We start from the raw sequence: 25,525 nt of genomic DNA on the forward strand, positions 1-25,525 counted from the left end.
AAATCCTTATCCATTTTCTAAAAACTTCTCCAAAACCAAACTTTTTAAGTACTTCGAATAAAAACTGGTGTTCAACTCTGTCAAAAGCTTTTTCGAAATCCAAACTTATGATATATCCTTCCTCTTTTTTGTCCTTCATATATTCTATGATGTCTTTTATGCTCATTGTTATGTCTGCTATGTCTCTTCCTTTTATCGCGTAGGCCTGTGTTGTTTGAATTATTTTTGGCATCACTTCTTTTAATCGATTTGCTAAAATTTTAGTTAAAATCTTCAAATCTGTGTTTAACATTGTGATTGGTCTGTAATTTTTTAACAATGTCTTTTCTCCTTTTTTGTGTATTAATTTCATTAATCCCATTCCCATTCTTTCATTTAATTCTTCTTTTTGCAGTATTTCTTTAAAAATTTCAGTTAAAATTGGTATTAAAATTTCCTTAAAACATACGTAAAATTCACTATTTAACCCGTCTATTCCTGGACTTTTCCTTTTGTTCAAGCTTTCTATTGCTTTTCTTATTTCTTCTTCTCTTATTTCTTGGTCACATTCTCTTTTATCCTCTTCATCTATTTTTGTTTTTATCTGTTTTAATAATTTTTCCATTTGTAATTCATCAACTCCCTGTGTTTTAAATAACTCCTCATAGTATGTTTTTATTTCTTTTAAAATGTCTTCATTTCCTTCTATGCTTTCTCCTTTTGCTCCTTGTATTATCTTTATTGTTTCTGCTTTTCCTTTTTGTCTTTCTAAATCAAAGAAGAATTTTGTGCACTTTTCTCCCTCTACTACATATTTTGCTTTGCTTCTTAGTCTAGCTCCTTCATATTTCTTTTCCTCAATTTCTTTCAGTTTTTCCTCCATTTCTTTTATTTTTTGTATGTCTTTTTCATTTTTTTCTAGTTCTTTTTCTAAGATTTCTTTTATTGTTTTTTCTTGGTGTCTTTTATTCTTTTGTATTATTCTACAAAATTGTATTGTAGTTTTTTTAATCAGATATTTGACATTTTCCCACCATAGTCTTTTGTCTTCATTATATATTTGGTTTCCTTTTTCCTTTTCTATTATTCCTTTTATTTTTTTAACATAGTCTTCATTTTTTAAAATGTCACTATTTAATGTCCACACCCCTGGGCCTCTTTGTATTTCTTCTGTATTAAAATTAAACAATAAAAATTTATGGTCACTTAAAACAGTTTCATCGTACTTTATTTTTTCTATATAAATTTCTATATTTCTTGTGCATAACACATAGTCTATTCTCGATTGAGTTACAAAATTCCCTACTATTTGTCTTCTAGAAAACTCCTTTTTCTTCCCGTTTCTCTCTCTCCAAATGTCTATCATTCCTTTTTCCTCCATTAGTGATTTTAGTTCTTTTCTTCCTGTGTCTGATTTAAAAACCATACCTTCTGTTATGTCCTGTCTGCTAAAAACAGTGTTAAAATCCCCACATACTATTATTTGTTTATAGTCATTTAAAAACCTTCTCAATATGTTAAAAAAGCTTTTCTTTTCACTCTCTTCATTGGGTGCATGCACATTAACTAAAATGATATCTTTCCCTTCATATTTTATTTCTAAAATCATACATTTTCCTTGTTTGTCTTTATATATTACTTTACTCATTTGTAGTGCATTCTTTCTTATTAAAATTGCTACTCCTCTCCCAGCTTTCCCATCTCCATTACTATAATAAAAGTCCCCATCCCACTCTTTTTTATATACGTCCATCACCTCATTTTTCCAATTTGTTTCTTGTAAAATAATTATTTCTTCTCTTTTACACTTTTCTTTTACATTTTGGAATTTTCTTAAGTCCATTAAACCTCTTGCATTAAAAGACACACAATTTAAAACCATTAAAAGAAGGAAAAAGGAAATAAAAACCGTCATCTCAGTCCTCTTCTTCTCCCAAACCTCTCAAAGAATCATATCTGTTGTGGCTTTTCAGTTGTCCTTTTTTCAAACCTTTTTTTCTAGCAGTTTCTATTTTTGATAAAGCTTTTGCCGATCGTCTTGTTTGTCTTTTCTCAATTTTGTCTTTGTCTACTTCCTCTTCATGTTTTCCAGTCTCTCTGTCTGCTCCCTTGTTTTGTTCTTTAAGATCTTCTTTTTCTATTACATCCAACACGTTTTTGAAGCTAGACGTTATGTCCATTGGTGTCCATGCTACCTCCTCTTCATGCTCTATTTGTTGACTGTCTGTTTCTGTTTCTTTCTCCTTTTCTTCGTTTGTTTTCTCCTCATCCAATGTTATTTCTTCTGTTGTAGTTTGTATTGTTTGTGCCGTTGTTTGTTCCTCTTCATAACTTTCCCTTTCACTGTTTCCTTCATGCATTTGCCCACTCACCTGGATCTCATCCTCCTCCTCCTCTTCCTCCATCCAACATTCACACTTATTTATATAATTCTGGCAGTCCGGGCACTTAATGGCATCGCAGTCTCGTGCAAAATGTCCCCTTTCCTCACATTTATGGCATTTAAAGTCTGGGCAATCTTTGACCATATGGTCCGGGCTCATGCACAGCCTACAAGTCTTAACCTGGTGGCTGTGCATCACCCTAAAATATTGCTGACCTTCTGCCGTTTCCAGCCTTGTGCTGTAAGGAAGAGATATCACTTCTCTGGGGAATCTCACTTTGATAAATCGTGTTCCATCTTCTATTTCTGTGCCCGGATAAAGCCTTCTTTTAATTTTTGTTATGGGAAATACTCCCCAGCCTTCTAATTTATCTAAAATTAATTGATCATCCAGGTAAGCGGGCAAATGCATGAAGGAAACCACATAGTCTCTATTTTGTAGCATTTTCACTTCACATGTTTCTCCTTTTATAATTAGTCCATCCATCAGTTTATCGCATGTTTCTTCTTTTTCTAAAGTTAGTTCATATTCTTTGTCCTGTCTTGGCCTGATTGCAAGAATTTTTCCAAGTCCACACTTTTCAGTTACTGCATTAATTATTTCCAAAACTCTCACCTCTTTAACTTTGTCCACATTTAGAATCACCGTTGCTTCCTTCATGTACCTTTTTCCACTTCTTTCTTGTTGCCTCTCCTGTTGTTGGTTTTCTTGTCGTTCTTTGTTTGCCATGTTTCTTCCTCCTTCCCGTCCAACGTTGTTTTCCAGTTGTCTTTCCCCTCCTAATCCAGTGCTGTGTTTCTCCAGTCCGTCCTGTGATGTTTTCCCCTCGTGCTTCTTCAAACAAATCTGTGCTGTTACTTTGTGAGTCCATTTTCTCTCAAAAAAAAGTGCTAACCACCTTCCAGCAAGCACACGTGCTGCTGTCAGGTGGTTTAAAAACAAAAAAATCAAAAAATGCCCACTATCACCAAAGAAAAACTATTAAATAAACTCAAAATAAACCAAAACAAAGGGAGAGCCTTTCTCTCCCGTCTGCAGCCTCACACTTCCTGTTTCACTCTAGCTCCCTCTAGCGTGCTCAGGGTGGTATGGCCGTAAGCGAGAGCAGCCGTCAAGAGTTGGCTATTTAAAAATAGGCGCAGCACCAGGAGCCGCTCAGCTTGCCTTGACTCAGCACCGACAGAAACAACGCCTTTGGGCACTCAATAGTTTACCTCATTTTTTTTTATTTATTTATTATTATTATTATTTTTTTTATTTATTTATTTATTTTTTGCCAAATGAAGGAATTCAAAAAGCTTACAGCACCTGGTATTCCCAGGCGGTCTCCCATCTAAGTACTAACCAGGCCCAACCCTGCTTTGCTTCCGAGTTCAGATGAGATCAGGCATGCTTTTCTTTTTCTTTTTTTTTTTTTTTTTTATTATAAATAATTTTCAAATACAATAAAACAATACATTGAGTGACTTTTCAAACATCAAAAATAAAATAAAAAAATAATTATATAAAATACATTCATTTGTATTTGTCCCACATCCAGGTAACACCATTAGTCGTCAAATTGCCTAGAATAGCGTGCTTTTCTTTTGAAGGTCCTACCTAGTAATGCTCCAGTAAATGTGTGAGGAGCCCTGCATGCCGAATGACGAGTTACTCAGAAATCAATGCACATTGGCTCCGCCTTGGATGGACCTTCTGCTACTTTCCTGCAAGACCAGTTTTTTAATTCATCCTCTTCATCTCGGGCAGCAGCTCTACACCATCTTGAGGTTCCATAGTGTAATGGATAGCACTCTGCATCCAGCGATCTAAGTTCAAATCTAGATGGGACCTGTTTTTTTTTTTTGCCAGCACCGCACAAAAAAGCTAAAATAGCATTCTATTCCCTTGAAGGCCAGAGAATAACAGTTACTATGGGTTTTCTAGGACCCTCAAGTCCAGCTGCTTCACCCTCAAGTCCACCTGCTTCCATTTGACCAAAACGCTATCTTTCTCCCAGGTGGTCACATCGCTTCTGGTGATGATTCCTATGGGCTAATCGACAGCACTCTGCTATATATTTAGTGCTTTGATTTCCCACTGCGGACGCGCCATCGAATAAAAGAAAACTGTGACTTGATAGGGCTTCTGACGGATTGCAATGATTAGTACTACACAGAACCGGCAAGGCGACGTAAGGAAATTCGCTCTAAACCCTCCAGGTGCAACCAGCTTTGCAATAAAAGCCAGTGTGAAAGGCATGAAAACAGAAGTGGATAATGTGGGCATCGATCCAGCTACATCTCTCATGCATGCTAAGCGACTGTTCTACCGTTTAAGCTAATTCCCCTTTTTACAATCAAAATTGTACATTTTAGACGTGGTCGAAAAAGAAAAAAATAGATCACATCTGTTCTGTGGTGGCTTCTTTGCCCTACCTGCCATTTAGTCGTCAAATTGCCTAGAATGGCGTGCTTTTCTTTTGAAGGCCCTACCTAGTCCTGCTCCAGTAAATGTGTGAGGAGCCCTGCATGCCGAATGACGAGTTACTCAGAAATCAATGCACATTGGCCTTGCCTTGGATGGACCTTCTGCTACTTTCCTGCAAGGCCATTTTTTTAATTCATCATCTTCATGTCGGGCAGCAGCTCTATATCATCTAAATATTCCATGGTGTGATGGTTAGCACTCTGTACTCTGAATCCAGTGATCCGAGTTCAAATCTCGGTGGGACCTGTTTTTATTTTGCCAGCACCGCACAAAAAAAGTTAAAATAGCATCCTGTTCCCTTGAAGGCCAAAGAATGACACTAACTCTGGGTTTTCCAGCACACTGGTAAGAAAACGGCCGGTTAGCTCAGTTGGTTAGAGTGTGGTGCTAATGACGCCAAGGTCGCGGGTTCGATACCCGTACTGGCCAAATTTTTACTCTCTTATGCCTCAGATGCACTTAAGGGCTCAGCTTGGTCTCACAGACATCCCTGCTGCAGGAAAACTGTGTCATGGCAGCCGAAATAGCTCAGTTGGGAGAGCGTTAGACTGAAGATCTAAAGGTCCCTGGTTTGATCCCGGGTTTCGGCAATGTTGTTGTTCTGTTTTGGGCACAGGGTCAGTTGAATGAAAGTCACCCAAAAAGCCTAGCCGCTTCACCCTTAAGTCCACCTGCTTCCATTTGACCAAAACGCTATCTTTCTCCCAGGTGGTCACATCGCTTCTGGTGATGATTCCTATGGGCTAATCGACAGCACTCTGCTATATATTTAGTGCTTTGATTTCCCACTGCGGACGCGCCATCGAATAAAAGTAAACTGTGACTTGATAGGGCTTCTGAAGGATTGCAGTGATTAGTACTACACAGAACCGGCAAAGCTGACGTAAGGAAATTCGCTCTAAACCCTCCAGGTGCAACCAGCTTTGCAATAAAAGCCACTGTGAAAGGCATGAAAACACAAGTGGAGAATGCGGGCTAAGCGAGCGCTCTATCATTTGAGCTAATTCCCCTTTTCAATATCAAAATTGAACATTTTAGACGAGGTTGAAAAAGAAAAAATAAGATCACATCTGTTCTGTGGTGGCTTCTTTGCCCTGCCTGCCATTTAGTCGTCAAATTGCCTAGAATGGCGTGCTTTTCTTTTGAAGGCCCTACCTAGTCCTGCTCCAGTAAATGTGTGAGGAGCCCTGCATGCCGAATGACGAGTTACTCAGAAATCAATGCACATTGGCCTTGCCTTGGATGGACCTTCTGCTACTTTCCTGCAAGGCCATTTTTTTAATTCATCATCTTCATGTCGGGCAGCAGCTCTATATCATCTTAAGGTTCCATGGTGTAATGGTTAGCACTCTGCACTCTGAATCCAATGGTTCGAGTTCAAATCTCGGTGGGTCCTGTTTTTATTTTGCCAGCACCGCACAAAAAAAGTTAAAAAAGCGTCTCGTTCCCTTGAAGGCCACAGAATGACACTAACTCTGGGTTTTCCAGCACACTGGTAAAAAAATGGCCAGGTTAGCTCAGTTAGTTAGAAAGTGGTGCTATCAACGCCAAGGTCGCGGGTTCGATACCAGTACTGGCCAAACTTTTACTCTCTTAAGGGCTCAGCTTGGTCTCACAGACATCCCTGCTGCAGGAAAGCCGTTTCAAGGCAGCTGAAATACCTCAGTTGGGAGAGCGTTAGACTGAAGATCTAAAGGTCCCTGGTTCGATCCCGGGTTTCGGCAAAGCAATGTTGTTGTTCTGTTTTGGGCACAGGGTCAGTTGAATGAAAGTCACCCAAAAAGCCAAGCCGCTTCACCTTTAATTCCACCTGCTTCCATTTGACCAAAACGCCAACTTTCTCCTAGGTGGTCACATCGCTTCTGGTGATGATTGCCAGGTGCAACCAGCTTTGCAATAAAAGCCAGTGTGAAAGGCATGAAAACACAAGTGGAGAATGCAGGCATCGATCCAGCTACCTCTCTCATGCATGCTAAGCGACCGTTCAACCATTTAAGCTAATTCCCCTTTTCACAATCAAAATTGAACATTTTAGACGTGGTCGAAAAAGAAAAAATAAGATCACATCTGTTCTGTGGTGGCTTCTTTGCCCTGCCTGCCATTTAGTCGTCAAATTGCCTAGAATGGTGTGCTTTTCTTTTGAAGGCCCTACCTATTAATGCTCCAGTAAATGTGTGAGGAGCCCTGCATGCCAAATGACGAGTTACTCAGAAATCAATGCACATTGGCCTTGCCTTGGATGGACCTTCTGCTACTTTCCTGCAAGGCTAGTTTTTTAATTCATCATCTTCATCTCGGGCAGCAGCTCTACACCATCTTGAGGTTCCATAATGTAATAGATATAACACTCTGCATCCAGCGATCTAAATTCAAATCTAGATGGGACCTGTTTTTTTCTTTTGCCAGCACCGCACAAAAAAGCTAAAATAGCATTCTATTCCCTTGAAGGCCAGAGAATAACAGTTACTATGGGTTTTCTAGGACCCTCAAGTCCAGCTGCTTCACCCTCAAGTCCACCTGCTTCCATTTGACCAAAACACTATCTTTCTCCCAGGTGGTCACATCGCTTCTGGTGATGATTCCTATGGGCTAATCGACAGCACTCTGCTATATATTTAGTGCTTTGATTTCCCACTGCGGACGTGCCATCGAATAAAAGAAAACTGTGACTTGATAGGGCTTCTGAAGGATTGCAATGATTAGTACTACACAGAACCGGCAAAGCTGACGTAAGGAAATTCGCTCTAAACCCTCCAGGTGCAACCAGCTTTGCAATAAATGCCAGTGTGAAAGGCATGAAAACAGAAGTGGATAATGTGGGCATCGATCCAGCTACATCTCTCATGCATGCTAAGCGACTGTTCTACCGTTTAAGCTAATTCCCCTTTTCACAATCAAAATTGTACATTTTAGACGTGGTCGAAAAAGAAAAAATAAGATCACATCTGTTCTGTGGTGGCTTCTTTGCCCTACCTGCCATTTAGTCGTCAAATTGCCTAGAATGGCGTGCTTTTCTTTTGAAGGCCCTACCTAGTCCTGCTCCAGTAAATGTGTGAGGAGCCCTGCATGCCGAATGACGAGTTACTCAGAAATCATTGCACATTGGCCTTGCCTTGGATGGACCTTCTGCTACTTTCCTGCAAGGCCATTTTTTTAATTCATCATCTTCATGTCGGGCAGCAGCTCTATATCATCTTAAGGTTCCATGGTGTAATGGTTAGCACTCTGGACTCTGAATCCATGGATTCGAGTTCAAATCTCGGTGGGATCCTGTTTTTATTTTGCCAGCACCGCACAAAAAAAGTTAAAAAGCGTCTCGTTCCCTTGAAGGCCACAGAATGACACTAACTCTGGGTTTTCCAGCACACTGGTAAGAAAACGGCCAGTTAGCTCAGTTGGTTAGAGCGTGGTGCTAATAACGCCAAAGTCGCGGGTTCGATACCCGTACTGGCCAAAGTTTTACTCTCCTTATGCCTTAGATGCACTTAAGGGCTCAGCTTGGTCTCACAGACATCCCTGCTGCAGGAAAGCTGTGTCATGGCAGCCTGAAATAGCTCAGTTGGGAGAGCGTTAGACTGAAGATCTAAAGGTCCCTGGTTCGATCCTGGGTTTCGGCAAAGCAATGTTGTTGTTCTGTTTTGGGCACAGGATCAGTAGAATGAAAGTCACCCAAAAAGCCTAGCCGCTTCACCCTTAAGTCCACCTGCTTCCATTTGACCAAAACGCTATCTTTCTCCCAGGTGGTCACATCGCTTCTGGTGATGATTCCTATGGCCTAATCGACAGCACTCTGCTTATATATTAAGTGCTTTGATTTCCCACTGCGGACGCGCCATCGAATAAAAGAAAACTGTGACTTGATAGGGCTTCTGAAGGATTGCAATGATTAGTACTATACAGAACCGGCAAAGCTGACGTAAGGAAATTCGCTCTAAACCCTCCAGGTGCAACCAGCATTGCAATAAAAGCCAGTGTGAAAGGCATGAAAACAGAAGTGGATAATGCGGGCATCGATCCAGCTACCTCTCTCATGCATGCTAAGCGACCGTTCTACCATTTAAGCTAATTCCCCTTTTCACAATCAAAATTGAACATTTTAGACGTGGTCGAAAAAGAAAAAATAAGATCACATCTGTTCTGTGGTGGCTTCTTTGCCCTGCCTGCCATTTAGTCGTCAAATTGCCTAGAATGGCGTGCTTTTCTTTTGAAGGCCCTACCTAGTAATGCTCCAGTAAATGTGTGAGGAGCCCTGCATGCCGAATGACGAGTTACTCAGAAATCAATGCACATTGGCCTTGCCTTGGATGGACCTTCTGCTACTTTCCTGCAAGGCCAGTTTTTTAATTCATCATCTTCATCTCGGGCAGCAGCTCTACACCATCTTGAGGTTCCATAATGTAATGGATATAACACTCTGCATCCAGCGATCTAAATTCAAATCTAGATGGGACCTGTTTTTTTCTTTGCCAGCACCGCACAAAAAAGCTAAAATAGCATTCTATTCCCTTGAAGGCCAGAGAATAACAGTTACTATGGGTTTTCTAGGACCCTCAAGTCCAGCTGCTTCACCCTCAAGTCCACCTGCTTCCATTTGACGAAAACGCTATCTTTCTCCCAGGTGGTCACATCGCTTCTGGTGATGATTCCTATGGGCTAATCGACAGCACTCTGCTATATATTTAGTGCTTTGATTTCCCACTGCGGACATGCCATCGAATAAAAGAAAACTGTGACTTGATAGGGCTTCTGAAGGATTGCAATGATTAGTACTACACAGAACCGGCAAAGCTGACGTAAGGAAATTCGCTCTAAACCCTCCAGGTGCAACCAGCTTTGCAATAAAAGCCACTGTGAAAGGCATGAAAACACAAGTGGAGAATGCGGACATCGATCCAGCTACATCTCTCATGCATGCTAAGCGACCGTCTACTCATTTGAGCTAATTCCCCTTTTCACAATCAAAATTGAACATTTTAGACGTGGTCGAAAAAGAAAAAATAAGATCACATCTGTTCTGTGGTGGCTTCTTTGCCCTGCCTGCCATTTAGTCGTCAAATTGCCTAGAATGGCGTGCTTTTCTTTTGAAGGCCCTACCTAGTCCTGCTCCAGTAAATGTGTGAGGAGCCCTGCATGCCGAATGACGAGTTACTCAGAAATCAATGCACATTGGCCTTGCCTTGGATGGACCTTCTGCTACTTTCCTGCAAGGCCATTTTTTTAATTCATCATCTTCATGTCGGGCAGCAGCTCTATATCATCTTAAGGTTCCATGGTGTAATGGTTAGCACTCTGGACTCTGAATCCAATGGTTCGAGTTCAAATCTCGGTGGGTCCTGTTTTTATTTTGCCAGCACCGCACAAAAAAAGTTAAAAAAGCGTCTCGTTCCCTTGAAGGCCACAGAATGACACTAACTCTGGGTTTTCCAGCACACTGGTAAGAAAACGGCCAGTTAGCTCAGTTGGTTAGAGCGTGGTGCTAATAACGCCAAATTCGCGGGTTCGATACCCGTACTGGCCAAATTTTTACTCTCTTATGCCTTAGATGCACTTAAGGGCTCAGCTTGGTCTCACAGACATCCCTGCTGCAGGAAAGCTGTGTCATGGCAGCCGAAATAGCTCAGTTGGGAGAGCGTTAGACTGAAGATCTAAAGGTCCCTGGTTCGATCCTGGGTTTCGGCAAAGCAATGTTGTTGTTCTGTTTTTGGGCACAGGATCAGTAGAATGAAAGTCACCCAAAAAGCCTAGCCGCTTCACCCTTAAGTCCACCTGCTTCCATTTGACCAAAACGCTATCTTTCTCCCAGGTGGTCACATCGCTTCTGGTGATGATTCCTATGGCCTAATCGACAGCACTCTGTTATATATTAGTGCTTTGATTTCCCACTGCGGACAGCGCCATCGAATAAAAGAAACTGTGACTTGATAGGGCTTCTGAAGGATTGCAATGATTAGTACTATACAGAACCGGCAAAGCTGACGTAAGGAAATTCGCTCTAAACCCTCCAGGTGCAACCAGCATTGCAATAAAAGCCAGTGTGAAAGGCATGAAAACAGAAGTGGATAATGCGGGCATCGATCCAGCTACCTCTCTCGTGCATGCTAAGCGACCGTTCTACCATTTAGCTAATTTCCCCTTTTCACAATCAAAATTGAACATTTTAGACGTGGTCGAAAAAGAATAAATAAGATCACATCTGTTCTGTAGTGGCTTCTTTGCCCTGCCTGCCATTTAGTCGTCAAATTGCCTAGAATGGCGTGCTTTTCTTTTGAAGGCCCTACCAAGTAATGCTCCAGTAAATGTGTGAGGAGCCCTGCATGCTGAATGACGAGTTACTCAGAAATCAATGCACATTGGCCTTGCCTTGGATGGACCTTCTGCTACTTTCCTGCAAGGCCAATTTTTTAATTCATCATCTTCATGTCGAGCAGCAGTTCTATATCATCTTAAGGTTCTATGGTGTAATGGTTAGCACTCTGGGCTCTGAATCCAATGGTCCGAGTTCAAATCTCGGTGGGTCCTGTTTTTATTTTGCCAGCACCGCACAAAAAAAGTTAAAAAAGCGTCCCGTTCCCTTGAAGGCCACAGAATGACACTAACTCTGGGTTTTCCAGCACACTGGTAAGAAAACGGCCGGTTAGCTCAGTTGGTTAGAGCGTGGTGCTAATAACGCCAAGGTTGTGGGATCGATACCCGTACTGGCCAAATTTTTACTCTCTTATGCCTTAGATGCACTTATAGGCTCAGCTTGGTCTTACAGACATCCCTGCTGCAGGAAATCTGTGTCATGGCAGCCGAAATAGCTCAGTTAGGAGAGTGTTAGACTGAAGATCTAAAGGTCCCTGGTTTGATCCCGGGTTTCGGCAATGTTGTTGTTCTGTTTTGGGCACAGGGTCAGTTGAATGAAAGTCACCCAAAAAGCCTAGCCGCTTCACCCTTAAGTCCACCTGCTTCCATTTGACCAAAACGCTATCTTTCTCCCAGGTGGTCACATCGCTTCTGGTGATGATTCCTATGGCCTAATCGACAGCACTCTGCTATATATTTAGTGCTTTGATTTCCCACTGCGGACACGCCATCGAATAAAAGAAAACTGTGACTTGATAGGGCTTCTGAAGGATTGCAATGATTAGTACTATACAGAACCGGCAAAGCTGACGTAAGGAAATTCGCACTAAACCCTCCAGGTGCAACCAGCATTGCAATAAAAGCCAGTGTGAAAGGCATGAAAACAGAAGTGGATAATGCGGGAATCGATCCAGCTACCTCTCTCATGCATGCTAAGCGACCGTTCTACCATTTAAGCTAATTCCCCTTTTCACAGTCAAAATTGAACATTTTAGATGTGGTCGAAAAAGAAAAAATAAGATCACATCTGTTCTGTGGTGGCTTCTTTGCCCTGCCTGCCATTTAGTCGTCAAATTGCCTAGAATGGCGTGCTTTTCTTTTGAAGGCCCTACCTATTAATGCTCCAGTAAATGTGTGAGGAGCCCTGCATGCCGAATGACGAGTTACTCAGAAATCAATGCACATTGGCCTTGCCTTGGATGGACCTTCTGCTACTTTCCTGCAAGGCCATTTTTTTAATTCATCATCTTCATGTCGGGCAGCAGCTCTATATCATCTTAAGGTTCCATGGTGTAATGGTTAGCACTCTGGACTCTGAATCCAATGGTTCGAGTTCAATTCTCGGTGGGTCCTGTTTTTATTTTGCCAGCACCGCACAAAAAAAAGTTAAAAAAGCGTCTCGTTCCCTTGAAGGCCACAGAATGACACTAACTCTGGGTTTTCCAGCACACTGGTAAGAAAACGGCCAGTTAGCTCAGTTGGTTAGAGCGTGGTGCTAATAACACCAAAGTCGCGGGTTCGATACCCGTACTGGCCAAATTTTTACTCTCTTATGCCTTAGATGCACTTAAGGGCTCAGCTTGGTCTCACAGACATCCCTGCTGCAGGAAAGCTGTGTCATGGCAGCTGAAATAGCTCAGTTGGGAGAGCGTTAGACTGAAGATCTAAAGGTCCCTGGTTCGATCCCGGGTTTCGGCAAAGCAATGTTGTTGTTCTGTTTTTGGGCACAGGATCAGTAGAATGAAAGTCACCCAAAAAGCCTAGCCGCTTCACCCTTAAGTCCACCTGCTTCCATTTGACCAAAACGCTATCTTTCTCCCAGGTGGTCACATCGCTTCTGGTGATGATTCCTATGGCCTAATCGACAGCACTCTGTTATATATTAAGTGCTTTGATTTCCCACTGCGGACGCGCCATCGAATAAAAGAAAACTGTGACTTGATAGGGCTTCTGAAGGATTGCAATGATTAGTACTATACAGAACCGGCAAAGCTGACGTAAGGAAATTCGCTCTAAACCCTCCAGGTGCAACCAGCATTGCAATAAAAGCCAGTGTGAAAGGCATGAAAACAGAAGTGGATAATGCGGGCATCGATCCAGCTACCTCTCTCGTGCATGCTAAGCGACCGTTCTACCATTTAAGCTAATTTCCCTTTTCACAATCAAAATTGAACATTTTAGACGTGGTCGAAAAAGAATAAATAAGATCACATCTGTTCTGTAGTGGCTTCTTTGCCCTGCCTGCCATTTAGTCGTCAAATTGCCTAGAATGGCGTGCTTTTCTTTTGAAGGCCCTACCAAGTAATGCTCCAGTAAATGTGTGAGGAGCCCTGCATGCTGAATGACGAGTTACTCAGAAATCAATGCACATTGGCCTTGCCTTGGATGGACCTTCTGCTACTTTCCTGCAAGGCCAATTTTTTTAATTCATCATCTTCATGTCGAGCAGCAGTTCTATATCATCTTAAGGTTCTATGGTGTAATGGTTAGCACTCTGGGCTCTGAATCCAATGGTCCGAGTTCAAATCTCGGTGGGTCCTGTTTTTATTTTGCCAGCACCGCACAAAAAAAAGTTAAAAAAGCGTCCCGTTCCCTTGAAGGCCACAGAATGACACTAACTCTGGGTTTTCCAGCACACTGGTAAGAAAACGGCCGGTTAGCTCAGTTGGTTAGAGCGTGGTGCTAATAACGCCAAGGTTGTGGGATCGATACCCTTACTGGCCAAATTTTTACTCTCTTATGCCTTAGATGCACTTATAGGCTCAGCTTGGTCTTACAGACATCCCTGCTGCAGGAAATCTGTGTCCTGCCCTGCCTGCCATTTAGTCGTCAAATTGCCTAGAATGGCGTGCTTTTCTTTTGAAGGCCCTACCTATTAATGCTCCAGTAAATGTGTGAGGAGCCCTGCATGCCGAATGACGAGTTACTCAGAAATCAATGCACATTGGCCTTGCCTTGGATGGACCTTCTGCTACTTTCCTGCAAGGCCATTTTTTTAATTCATCAACTTCATGTCGGGCAGCAGCTCTATATCATCTAAAGGTTCCATGGTGTAATGGTTAGCACTCTGGACTTTGAATCCAGTGATCCGAGATCAAATCTCGGTGGGACCTGTTTTTATTTTGCCAGCACCGCACAAAAAAAGTTAAAATAGCATGCTGTTCCCTTGAAGGCCAAAGAATGACACTAACTCTGGGTTTTCCAGCACACTGGTAAGAAAACGGCTGGTTAGCTCAGTTGGTTAGAGCGTGGTGCTGATAACGCCAAGGTTGCGGGTTCGATACCCGTACAGGCCAAATTTTTACTCTCTCATGCCTCAGATGCACTTAAGGGCTCAGCTTGGTCTCACAGACATCCCTGCTGCAGGAAAGCTGTTTCATGGCAGCCGAAATAGTTCAGTTGGGAGAGTGTTAGACTGAAGATCTAAAGGTCCCTGGATCGATCCCGGGTTTCGGCAAAGCAATGTTGTTGTTCTGTTATTGGGCACAGGGTCAGCTGAATGAAAGTCACCCAAAAATCCTAGCCGCTTCACCCTTAAGTCCACCTGCTTCATTTGACCAAAACGCTATCTTTCTCCCAGGTGGTCACATCGCTTCTGGTGATGATTCCTATGGGCTAATCGACAGCACTCTGCTATATATTTAGTGCTTTGATTTCCCACTGCGGACGCGCCATCGAATAAAAGAAAACTGTGACTTGATAGGGCTTCTGAAGGATTGCAATGATTAGTACTATACAGAACCGGCAAAGCTGACGTAAGGAAATTCGCTCTAAACCCTCCAGGTGCAACCAGCTTTGCAATAAAAGCCAGTGTGAAAGGCATGAAAACAGAAGTGGATAATGCGGGAATCGATCCAGCTACCTCTCTCATGCATGCTAAGCGACCGTTCTACCATTTAAGCTAATTCCCCTTTTCACAGTCAAAATTGAACATTTTAGACGTGGTCGAAAAAGAAAAAATAATATCACATCTGTTCTGTGGTGGCTTCTTTGCCCTGCCTGCCATTTAGTCGTCAAATTGGCTAGAATGGCGTGCTTTTCTTTTGAAGGCCCTACCTAGTAATGCTCCAGTAAATGTGTGAGGAGCCCTGCATGCCGAATGACGAGTTACTCAGAAATCAATGCACATTGGCCTTGCCTTGGATGGACCTTCTGCTACTTTCCTGCAAGGCCAGTTTTTTAATTCATCATCTTCATCTCGGGCAGCAGCTCTACACCATCTTGAGGTTCCATAATGTAATGGATAGCACTCTGCATCCAGCGATCTAAATTCAAATCTAGATGGGACCTGTTTTTTTTTTTTTGCCAGCACCGCACAAAAAAGCTAAAATAGCGTTCTATTCCCTTGAAGGCCAGAGAATAACAGTTACTATGGGTTTTCTAGGACCCTCAAGTCCAGCTGCTTCACCCTCAAGTCCACCTGCTTCCATTTGACCAAAACGCTATCTTTCTCCCAGGTGGTCACATCGCTTCTGGTGATGATTCCTATGGGCTAATCGACAGCACTCTGCTATATATTTAGTGCTTTGATTTCCCTCCAGGTGCAACCAGCTTTGCAATAAAAGCCAGTGTGAAAGGCATGAAAACACAAGTAGAGAATACGGGCATCCATCCAGCTACCTCTCTCATGCATGCTAAGTGACCGTTCTACCATTTAAGCTAATTCCCCTTTTCAATATCAAAATTGAACATTTTAGACGAGGTTGAAAAAGAAAAAATAAGATCACATCTGTTCTGTGGTGGCTTCTTTGCCCTGCCTGCCATTTAGTCGTCAATTTGCCTAGAATGGCGTGCTTTTGTTTTGAAGGCCCTACCTAGTAATGCTCCAGTAAATGTGTGAGGAGCCCTGCATGCCGAATGACGAGTTACTCAGAAATCAATGCACATTGGCCTTGCCTTGGATGGACCTTCTGCTACTTTCCTGCAAGGCCATTTTTATTAATTAATCATCTTCATGTCGGGCAGCAGCTCTATATCATCTAAAGGTTCCATGGTGTAATGGTTAGCACTCTGACTCTGAATTCAGTGATCCGAGTTCAAATCTCGGCAGGACCTGTTTTTATTTTGCCAGCACCGCACAAAAAAAGTTAAAATAACGGCAAGGTCGCGGGTTTGATACCCGTACTGGCCAAATTTTTACTCTCTTATGCCTCAGATGCACTTAAGGGCTCAGCTTGGTCTCACAGACATCCCTGCTGCAGGAAAGCTGTGTCATGGCAGCTGAAATAGCTCAGTTGGGAGAGCGTTAGACTGAAGATCTAAAGGTCCCTGTTTCGATCCCGGGTTTAGGCAAAGCAATGTTGTTGTTCTGTTTTGGGCACAGGGTCAGTTGAATGAAAGTCACCCAAAAAGCCTAGCCGCTTCACCCTTAAGTCCACCTGCTTCCATTTGACCAAAACGCTATCTTTCTCCCAGGTGGTCACATCGCTTCTGGTGATGATTCCTATGGGATAATCGACAGCACTCTGCTATATATTTAGTGCTTTGATTTCCCACTGCGGACGCGCCATCGAAAAAAAAGAAAACTGTGACTTGATAGGGCTTCTGAAGGATTGCAATGATTAGTACTACACAGAACCAGCAAAGCTGACGTAAGGAAATTCGCTCTAAACCCTCCAGGTGCAACCAGCTTTGCAATAAAAGCCACTGTGAAAGGCATGAAAACACAAGTGGAGAATGGGGGCATCGATCCCGCTACCTCTCGCATGCTAAGCGAGCGCTCTACCATTTGAGCTAACTCCCCTTTTCACAAGCCAAATTGAACATTTTAGATGTGGTCAAAAAAGAAAAAATAAGATCACATCTGTTCTGTGGTGGCTTCTTTGCCCTGCCTGCCATTCAGTCGTCAAATTGCCTAGAATAGCGTGCTTTTCGTTTGAAGGCCCTACCTAGTAATGCTCCAGTAAATGTGTGAGGAGCCCTGCATGCCGAATGACGAGTTACTCAGAAATCAATGCACATTGGCCTTGCTTTGGATGGACCTTCTGCTACTTTCCTGCAAGGCCATTTTTTTAATTCATCATCTTCATTTCGGGCAGCAGCTCTATATCTTCTACAGGTTCCATGGTGTAATGGTTAGCACTCTGGACTCTGAATCCAGTGATCCGAGTTCAAATCTCGGTGGGACCTGTTTTTATTTTGCCTGCACCGCACAAAAAAAGTTAAAATAGCATGCTGTTCCCTTGAAGGCCAAAGAATGACACTAACTCTGGGTTTTCCAGCACACTGGTAAGAAAACGGCCGGTTAGCTCAGTTGGTTAGAGCGTGGTGCTAATAACGCCAAGGTCGCGGGTTCGATACCCGTACTGGCCAAATTTTTACTCTCTTATGCCTCAGATGCACTTAAGGGCTCAGCTTGGTCTCACAGACATCCCTGCTGCAGGAAAGCTGTGTCATGGCAGCCAAAATAGCTCAGTTGGGAGAGCGTTAGACTGAAGATCTAAAGGTCCCTGGTTCAATCCCGGGTTTCGGCAATGTTGTTGTTCTGTTTTGGGCACAGGGTCAGTTGAATGAAAGTCACCCAAAAAGCCTAGCCGCTTCACCCTTATGTTAGAGGAAATTCGCTCTAAACCCTCCAGGTGCAACCAGCTTTGCAATAAAAGCCAGTGTGAAAGGCATGAAAACACAAGTGGAGAATGCGGGCATCGATCCAGCTACCTCTCTCATGCATGCTAAGCGACCGTTCTACCATTTAAGCTAATTCCCCTTTTCACAATCGAAATTGAACATTTTAGATGTGGTCGAAAAAGAAAAAATAAGATCACATCTGTTCTGTGGTGGCTTCTTTGCCCTGCCTGCCATTTAGTCGTCAAATTGCCTAGAATGGCGTGCTTTTCTTTTGAAGGCCCTACCTAGTAATGCTCCAGTAAATGTGTGGGGAGCCCTGCATGCCATTTGACCAAAACGCTATCTTTCTCCCAGGTGGTCACATTTTTTTGTTTACAGATTACACTTCAGACAAAACATTTAAAAGGTCCATTTTACATCATAGCTTCACAACAATGTGTTTTTTTTTTGTTTTTTTACATAAAATGTTGCAAGTAGTATTTCTTAAAAGGTAAAATCACATTTTTAAAAAGACATTTTTATTCCTGTGTCATTTAAAATCTTTGTGACTTCTTGAGTAAAAACATCATAAAAAGCCTCCTGCATTTCCTCTAACTTAAAATAATAAAATAGACATTCAAAATATTTCTCCACCTTCCTCTTAAACACGTTCCACACATTTAATAAAACTTTTTCCTTTTTTGCTACAACTCTTCTCTCCCATATTGCACTTTTCAAGAGTTCCCACTTAGATATGCTTGGCGTATAAAGCTGGTTTGGCATGCTGTCCCGGGAGAGAACCCTGAGCTTGGAGATCTTTGAGCCCAGGGCTCCCGCCCGGTCGATAAGCATATCAGGAGATCCGAGATCAGGTAGGTCTCGAGAGCTCCCCTTTTTAGAAAAGGGAGGAAAGGAGGAGAGAAGGGGTGGAAGGGGGCATTCTTCCAAACGAAGATAAAACATTAGTGAGAAAATGATCCATTTATAGTAAACTAGGATTGCTCTGATTGGATTATTACTGATTACAGATGAGTGGCCAGATGTGCTCAATCATATCACGTGCTCCTCTCGAAATTTGGTTTATGAAACTTCACTTCAAGAGTTCCCACTTAGATATGCTTGGCGTATAAAGCTGGTTTGGCATGCTGTCCCGGGAGAGAACCCTGAGCTCAGAGATCTTTGAGGGGTGGCCAGGGTTGACTCAAGTGGCAGCGCTATATATAAATATATATGTATATATGAGAGTATATAAATATATATATATATATATAATGGGGTAATCTAAGGCCTGGAGGGGGCAATTAGAAGACTTCTGTGAGTCGGAGTAGGTGCTGCGGGAGTTGGGGGCAGCAATTCTTGTTATTTGCCATCTCCGGCAGAAATCGTGAATTGGTATTTGGGTGGTGAAGATTTCTGCTAGAGGGTGAGTGGCAAGTTTGGCGAGACTCCTGTGGGAGTCGATGCTCGAGGAACACTCCTATTTGGAGATAGAGCAGGGAGTGACAGCGCTCTATATAAATATATAGCCATGGACGAGAATCCATAGATTCTATGGGGGGGGGGGGGGGGGGGGGGGGGGGGGGGGGGGGGGGGTGACATGACCCCTGCGGGGGTCGGCGCCCGGGGAACAGGGCAAGCTGGCCGACTCTGACAGGAGACTGGGGAAAAAAGGGGGTTTGGACGGTGAAGACTCCTGTTAGAGGGTGACGGGCTGCATTAGGTGCTCGAGGAACACTCTGTGAGGAGATGGAGCGGGGAGTGACAGCGCTATAAGTAAAAAAAAAAAAAAAATATATATATATATATATATATATATATATATATATTTATATATATATATATATATATATATATATATATATATATATATATATATATATATATATGTCCACGTGCTTGCGTACGTAGACATATATATATACCCACACATATCCATGCATACGCGCACGCATACATATATACATATAAACCCACATACACACGCATACACGTGTATACTTATATACACGTGTACATACGTACAACATATACAACATCTACACGCGCACATATGCATACATACATACATACATACGTACCCAGACGCATACACTTATATACACGCAAATGTATAAGAGAAATTTGCTAAGGCCTGGGGGGGGGGCAGGGGGCAGGGTCCGGCAAGAGTCGGGAAATGGGAGGGGGCAGTGAACACTCCTGCGGAAACGGCTGGGGTGGCAGGTGACAAAGGCGGCTTAGCTGAACTTCAATTGGCTATTTGGCTGAGGGAGAAAACTGAGTGTTGCTCAGTCTAGAAGGAAGAAAAGAAGCAGGGAAGGTGATTAGGTTGTGCTATCGCCCTTGTCTAGATGTGGGTTGATGGCTAGCGAGGGTCATTTGGGCTTCTTTAAGGTGCCTTTGGCTAAGGCGTATGTACGTCTTGAAGGCGTTGGATAACCATCTTCCTAGAGTCTGGATCTGTTGTTGCGAGAGCCCTTTTTGTGCTGCTGTGGTGGCTGCACCTATTCTAAAGGAGTGACTGGAGTATGAATCTGAAGGAAAGCCTGATAGTTTTAGGACTGTTTTGAGGTGTCTTTGAAACCAGAATCGTGTTACTGGGCGGTTTGTATCATCTACAAATAAGGGGACGAGGGACTTGGTTTTTGGGTTTTCCTAAAATGTAGAAATGCTGTGAGTGTTTGGAATGGAAGTGTGGGTGAGGGGAGGTCAAATATGTAGATGAAATGTCCCTTATGTGCCTGGTCTGTTTTACTTTGTTTTATGAGGAAGGAAAGGGTTCCCTCATCTAACAAAGTAAGATCTGAGATGGTAGGGTGAATGCTTGGATTAAATTTAGAGACTATGGTGATTTCTGAGCATCTAAGAAATCCAAAGAAAGAAAGATTAAACATGGCGTCAAGGGTACGGTCAGTATTTGGAGAAATGTAACCTTTGCGGAGGTTGGAAATGCATTTGGAGAGGACACTTTGTGTGATGGGTAGCATGGAATCTGGGGGGGAGGGATGGGCTTTCTGTATGCCTTTAATAAGAAGGCAGGTTTGGGAGTTGGAAATGGAGTCTGCTGGGGAGCCGTAAATCAATTTGTGAAAGAAATTAATTCCGCTTAAATAACTCTTAATGGTGCTGGCTTGTATGTTTTTTGAGGAGTGTAGGTGTGTGATAAAGGATGTAATGGTAAGAAGGGAAAAATTGGGAAACTGAGTGTTGTACTGGGTGTGGAAATGTTTAAATGCATTCCATACTGAGAGGTACGACTGAAGGGTTCTAGGGGCTATGGCTTCTAAAATAAGGGAGATGGATGCTTGGTGTAAATGGTGCATGGGGTGATTTAAGGCAATATCATCTCTGAATATGGAGGGATGGGTGTAGGGTGAGGATCCGCCTCTGGAGCCAACTGCCGAAATCTCTGGAAGGAAAAACGAGAAAGAGAGTCAGCAATTTTATTCTTGAAGCCTGGTACGTGTTTTGCAGTTATAATGAACTGTTTTTTGGCTGATGTCCAAACTAAACGGCGAATGAAGGGCATTAAAATAGGGGAATGAGAACGTCCTTTATTAACACATTGTACAGCTGCTTCATTATCACTATGGACTAGAATGCTGGAAGCAGACCATTCGTCACCCCACATAATAGTCGCGGCTACTAGGGGGTACAATTCGAAAAGGGCTGATGATTGGTAGGGCAGGGGAATTTCTAGCATTTGCGGGGGCCATGGAGAAGCGAAGCAACGGCCTTGATAATATCCCCCGAAACCTACTGAGGGGGCAGCGTCGGTGAATAGATGGATGTCAACTGGAGCAGAAACCATGTCTCTATAGAAAAACGAACAGCCGTTCCAGCACTTAAGGAAGGAAATCCACAGGCTGAGTTCGTTACGGCAAGCGTTGGACAAGTGGATAGTTTCTTCTAAACCGTTAATTGAGGCTGCGGTTTGGAGAAGGTGAGAGACGAAGGGGCGTCCCTGAGGAATTATGCATTATGCATCCTCATACTTCCTTGAGGAATTAAGTTCAAATATCCCAGGATGGACAGGAGTTCGCGTTTTGTGCAATTTTGTTTCTCGAGAAACAAGGATGACAGGGAAATGATTCTGTCAATTTTTTCCTTTGGAAGTGATGCTATAAAGTTTTTAGAATCCAGCTTAATTCCTAGGAATTCTAAAGTAGTGCTAGGGCCGGACGTTTTCTCTTCTGCTAGAGGGATACCGAGATTAACGAAGACATTTTGAGTAATCGCTAATTGTCTGGCAGGTGGTGTGCTAGGGGGGGAGATGATAAGAAAATCATCTAATAAATGGATGAGATGCGACACGCCGTGGTTATTGGCGAGGATCCAACATATGGCCTCTGAGAGCAAGTCGAATATTTTGGGGCTGCTTCTGCATCCGAAAGTTAAACGGACTGCAAAGTAGAATTTGGATCTCCAATTGATACCGAACAAATGCCAGAAATCAGGATGTAAAGGCATGATTTTAAATGCTGAGGAAATGTCAACTTTGGCAAGCCATGCATTACGGCCGACTGTTTTGATTAAGGAGATTGCTTGATCTATATTGTGGTAGTGGAGTGAGAATTCGTCGGATTCAATTAAGCTGTTGATGCTTGAAAAGGGGGAATTATGAGGTGATGAGAGGTCAATTATGAGGCGTTTTTTATCAGAAAATTTTCTGGTGGCTACGCCAATAGGGCTGATACGATATGAGCTGAATGGGGGGGGCAGAGAAAGGACCGATCATAAATTTATTGTCGATCTCTTTTTTAATTAGCTGATCTACGACCCTGGGTTCAGCGATAGCTGATTGTAGGTTAGGGCAAGCGAGGTTGTAAGAGGGTAGGGTCAAAACGCCTGGATGGAATCCGTAGGATAAACCTGAAATGAGAAATTCAGAGAAGTTAAGAGTCAGGGTGAAAACATAATTCGGATGCAAATTAAGATACATTGACAGGAGTCGATAAGTAATTTCTTGATTTTTTATTTGTTTTTAGGATTGGGCAAACGACGCGGGCATGCGCTCCACTGCATTAGTTACATGTATGTGGATATTTGCAGGGGTGACGAAAGCATCTTGCAATATTGAAATTGAAGCATGGGTTAGAGGATGTAGAACTGTGAGAAGAGGAGAAGAGAGAAGGAGGAAGCAGAGCAGGGATCGCTGAAGTAGAAGGACGGGGAACATAGCTTGTGGATCGTGAGTTAGAGAATTCTTTATCTGAGGGAGGAATAATAAAGGACAGGAAGTGGTAGGGTGAAGACTGGAACGGCAGACCAAGCAGGAGAGATTGCGGCAACCTAGAAAGACCCTGTTGTGGAGATCGGTATCCAAAGCCCCCCAGTAAGGACACCGATTCCATTGAGTTACTCGGATAGCGCATTTGGCGGAAAATAATTTGTGGTATGTATAGAAATGCGTTCCCCCATAGGAGAGCGCGAGCTCCGAGATGATAGCCATGTAATCGTTTAGCTCACGTCTCCTATGGGGAAAAACTGAGCATATAATGTCGGTGAATCTAAAAAAGGCTACTTGAAATTCTGCTAAGGAGAGGGTACGCGCTTGAGTGGTGGTTGATGATTTAAGTGTGAGTGTGAATTCTCCGCAATTCACCTGACGTTATGCAATAGGTGAAAGAAGTGTAGTGAGATCGATGTCAACACCTGATAATATGAGATTTTTTGCAGCGTTTGAGACGGGGGGTGGTTCCAGGACTGTAGCATTGTGCGGCACGGGGAGGGGAGTGGCTGTGATAAGAGTGTACGGGGGGCGTGCTGAAGAAGTTTGTGAAGGGATGGTGGTGTGTTGGGCTGGATCGGTGCTGGAGGTGTGAGTGAGTGCTTGGTGAAGGGAAGAAGGGGGATTATAGGGGGGAATACTAGAGAGATTAAAGGGGGTAGTGAGAGGATAAGCATTGGGGTTGGAGCTAGTGGTGGAATGAATGAACTGTGTAGATGTATTAAGGGGATGGTTGGGTATGGGGAGCTGAAGATGAGTGTGGCTGATGGAAGTGGTGTGTAATGGGGGCTCTGGAGTGAGGAGCTGGAGGCCAAATGAGAGGGGTTGTAAAAGGTTGACTAGTATGCCTTGTAGATGGAATATTGTCTGGGGGAATTTCTGTAAGTTGCAATGATGTAGCTGGGGTGGTCTGGTTTTCTTGAATGCGTGGTCTAGATGTCTTCCTGCTGGTTGTTGTACTTTTTTGTGTAGCTTTTTTAGATTGTCCTGGTTGAGAAAGTTCAGTTTGAGATGTAACACATTGAGGATGGGGGGCGTGGCGTGAGCGGGAGGATCTTGCAGAGTCCATGGTGGGTAGGGACTGAGGAGCGATGGCGGAGTAGAGTTTCAGGAGATCGGCTTTGTTACAGCGTGGAGGAATGGGAATTCCTGCGTCCGAGAGGTTTTTCCGGAGTTCGGGGATGGTTATTTTGTTGGAGACGTGGGATGATGATCTGGCGGAGGCGTAGGAGGAAGCTGGTGAAGGTAGGTGGCGGCTTGATGTTGTTGGAGATGGTGAATTCTGGCGGCGTTGAGTTGTAGCGCTGCGGATAGGCCTGCGGCCTCTCACTGGGACCTCGGCTTCGAGTCCCTTTGTTTGCGGGGCTGCGTGACGTTGAGCTGCGGTGGGCGTGTCGGGGAGAGCGGAGCTATCACTGGTGGTCAAAGCGTTGTTGTTGTTGTTGTTGCTGCTTTTGTCCATTTTTTCGGTGTAGTCGTTATAGTTGGTTTGTTGGCTGGCTGGTTGTTTTGTTGATTTGTTGATTTTCTGGCAGACTGGCTTGCGGAGCTTAGAGTTGTTTTTCTTAGCTTGAGGGCTGGCTGGCTGGCTGGCTGGCTAGCTTGCAGAGCTTAGAAATGAGTTCCTAGCTTGAGGTCTTCCAAACGAAGATAAAACATAAGGGAGAAAATGATCCATTTATAGTAAACTAGGATCGCTCTGATTGGATTATTACTGATTACAGATGAGTGGCCAGACGTGCTCAATCATATCACGTGCTCCTCTCGAAATTTGGTTTATGAAACTTCACTTGATGAAATAGGGTTAGGGCTTCCTGAGCATTTATTTCATTATTACGCCTTCAGTCTGAGACATCTCGCGCACTGGTCCATCCCTCCTGAGAGAGCTTCATCTTGGTTTATAGTTGAACAAGCCATCCTACTTCCCCTTCCACCACTACAATGTCTATCCATCCATCTATTTATTCACTTTATTTTGTAAATGTGTTATCTTTGAGGCTGATCTCAGAAATATAATAATTTTTACTGACATAATTTTAGGTGCAGGCTAGGACTGTCTCTGCCATTTGCAGATAACGTTGTCCAGGGAAAGAAACATCACCTCTAAGTCAGAAACCGGAAAAAGGTGGCCATCTCCAGTTTAAAGGAGAGTCCTTACCTCAAATGGAGTTCAAGTATCTGCCTTTTTTTTCTCAAGAGGAATGTGAGATTAAAAGATGGATCTGTGCAGCGGCAGCAGTAATGCAGTTGATGTGATTGTCTGTTGTGGTGAAGGAGCTGAGGCGAAAGGCAATGTTCTCAATTTACCGCTCAATCTAGGTTCCTACTCACACCTATGGTCATGACTGAAAGGACAAGATCTCGGATACAACCGGACACATTTTGCAAAGTGTTATAACCCGCTTGTTTGAGTCGCAACATAAAAGAGAGATGAGCCAACAAAATAGCCTGAATGCTAATTATTTATTACAAAATGTAACTCATAGAACAATCAATCAAAGCAACCAACAAATGTCTAGGGATAATAATGAAGATAAAAATTTAGGATATGATCACAACACTTTAACTACATGAT

At 43.1% G+C, this 25,525-nt stretch overlaps 23 non-coding genes and 1 pseudogene across 23 annotated transcripts; 23 read left to right on the forward strand and 1 right to left on the reverse strand.

Annotated features, from left to right (window-relative positions):
• The window catches only part of LOC130221893 (zinc finger protein 721-like), a 461,849-nt pseudogene that overhangs the window by 294,238 nt on the left and 142,086 nt on the right, over nucleotides 1-25,525 (reverse strand).
• trnai-aau (transfer RNA isoleucine (anticodon AAU)) lies at nucleotides 5,188-5,261 on the forward strand. Its single transcript has one exon. It is a non-coding gene; the product is annotated as a tRNA-Ile (tRNA).
• trnaf-gaa (transfer RNA phenylalanine (anticodon GAA)) lies at nucleotides 5,350-5,422 on the forward strand. The gene has a single exon. It is a non-coding gene; the product is annotated as a tRNA-Phe (tRNA).
• trnaf-gaa (transfer RNA phenylalanine (anticodon GAA)) lies at nucleotides 6,484-6,556 on the forward strand. Its single transcript has one exon. It is a non-coding gene; the product is annotated as a tRNA-Phe (tRNA).
• Nucleotides 8,032-8,103, forward strand: trnaq-cug (transfer RNA glutamine (anticodon CUG)). Its single transcript has one exon. It is a non-coding gene; the product is annotated as a tRNA-Gln (tRNA).
• On the forward strand, nucleotides 8,213-8,286 carry trnai-aau (transfer RNA isoleucine (anticodon AAU)). Its single transcript has one exon. It is a non-coding gene; the product is annotated as a tRNA-Ile (tRNA).
• Nucleotides 8,376-8,449, forward strand: trnaf-gaa (transfer RNA phenylalanine (anticodon GAA)). The gene has a single exon. It is a non-coding gene; the product is annotated as a tRNA-Phe (tRNA).
• trnaq-cug (transfer RNA glutamine (anticodon CUG)) lies at nucleotides 10,096-10,167 on the forward strand. The gene has a single exon. It is a non-coding gene; the product is annotated as a tRNA-Gln (tRNA).
• On the forward strand, nucleotides 10,277-10,350 carry trnai-aau (transfer RNA isoleucine (anticodon AAU)). The gene has a single exon. It is a non-coding gene; the product is annotated as a tRNA-Ile (tRNA).
• On the forward strand, nucleotides 10,439-10,511 carry trnaf-gaa (transfer RNA phenylalanine (anticodon GAA)). Its single transcript has one exon. It is a non-coding gene; the product is annotated as a tRNA-Phe (tRNA).
• trnaq-cug (transfer RNA glutamine (anticodon CUG)) lies at nucleotides 11,280-11,351 on the forward strand. Its single transcript has one exon. It is a non-coding gene; the product is annotated as a tRNA-Gln (tRNA).
• trnai-aau (transfer RNA isoleucine (anticodon AAU)) lies at nucleotides 11,461-11,534 on the forward strand. The gene has a single exon. It is a non-coding gene; the product is annotated as a tRNA-Ile (tRNA).
• trnaf-gaa (transfer RNA phenylalanine (anticodon GAA)) lies at nucleotides 11,623-11,695 on the forward strand. Its single transcript has one exon. It is a non-coding gene; the product is annotated as a tRNA-Phe (tRNA).
• Nucleotides 12,459-12,530, forward strand: trnaq-cug (transfer RNA glutamine (anticodon CUG)). Its single transcript has one exon. It is a non-coding gene; the product is annotated as a tRNA-Gln (tRNA).
• trnai-aau (transfer RNA isoleucine (anticodon AAU)) lies at nucleotides 12,641-12,714 on the forward strand. Its single transcript has one exon. It is a non-coding gene; the product is annotated as a tRNA-Ile (tRNA).
• On the forward strand, nucleotides 12,803-12,875 carry trnaf-gaa (transfer RNA phenylalanine (anticodon GAA)). The gene has a single exon. It is a non-coding gene; the product is annotated as a tRNA-Phe (tRNA).
• Nucleotides 13,646-13,717, forward strand: trnaq-cug (transfer RNA glutamine (anticodon CUG)). Its single transcript has one exon. It is a non-coding gene; the product is annotated as a tRNA-Gln (tRNA).
• On the forward strand, nucleotides 13,828-13,901 carry trnai-aau (transfer RNA isoleucine (anticodon AAU)). The gene has a single exon. It is a non-coding gene; the product is annotated as a tRNA-Ile (tRNA).
• trnaq-uug (transfer RNA glutamine (anticodon UUG)) lies at nucleotides 14,219-14,290 on the forward strand. The gene has a single exon. It is a non-coding gene; the product is annotated as a tRNA-Gln (tRNA).
• Nucleotides 14,400-14,473, forward strand: trnai-gau (transfer RNA isoleucine (anticodon GAU)). Its single transcript has one exon. It is a non-coding gene; the product is annotated as a tRNA-Ile (tRNA).
• On the forward strand, nucleotides 14,562-14,634 carry trnaf-gaa (transfer RNA phenylalanine (anticodon GAA)). Its single transcript has one exon. It is a non-coding gene; the product is annotated as a tRNA-Phe (tRNA).
• On the forward strand, nucleotides 17,235-17,306 carry trnaq-cug (transfer RNA glutamine (anticodon CUG)). Its single transcript has one exon. It is a non-coding gene; the product is annotated as a tRNA-Gln (tRNA).
• On the forward strand, nucleotides 17,416-17,489 carry trnai-aau (transfer RNA isoleucine (anticodon AAU)). The gene has a single exon. It is a non-coding gene; the product is annotated as a tRNA-Ile (tRNA).
• Nucleotides 17,578-17,650, forward strand: trnaf-gaa (transfer RNA phenylalanine (anticodon GAA)). The gene has a single exon. It is a non-coding gene; the product is annotated as a tRNA-Phe (tRNA).

Source organism: Danio aesculapii, chromosome 4, assembly GCF_903798145.1.
Source record: "Danio aesculapii chromosome 4, fDanAes4.1, whole genome shotgun sequence".
Lineage (NCBI taxonomy): Eukaryota > Metazoa > Chordata > Actinopteri > Cypriniformes > Danionidae > Danio > Danio aesculapii.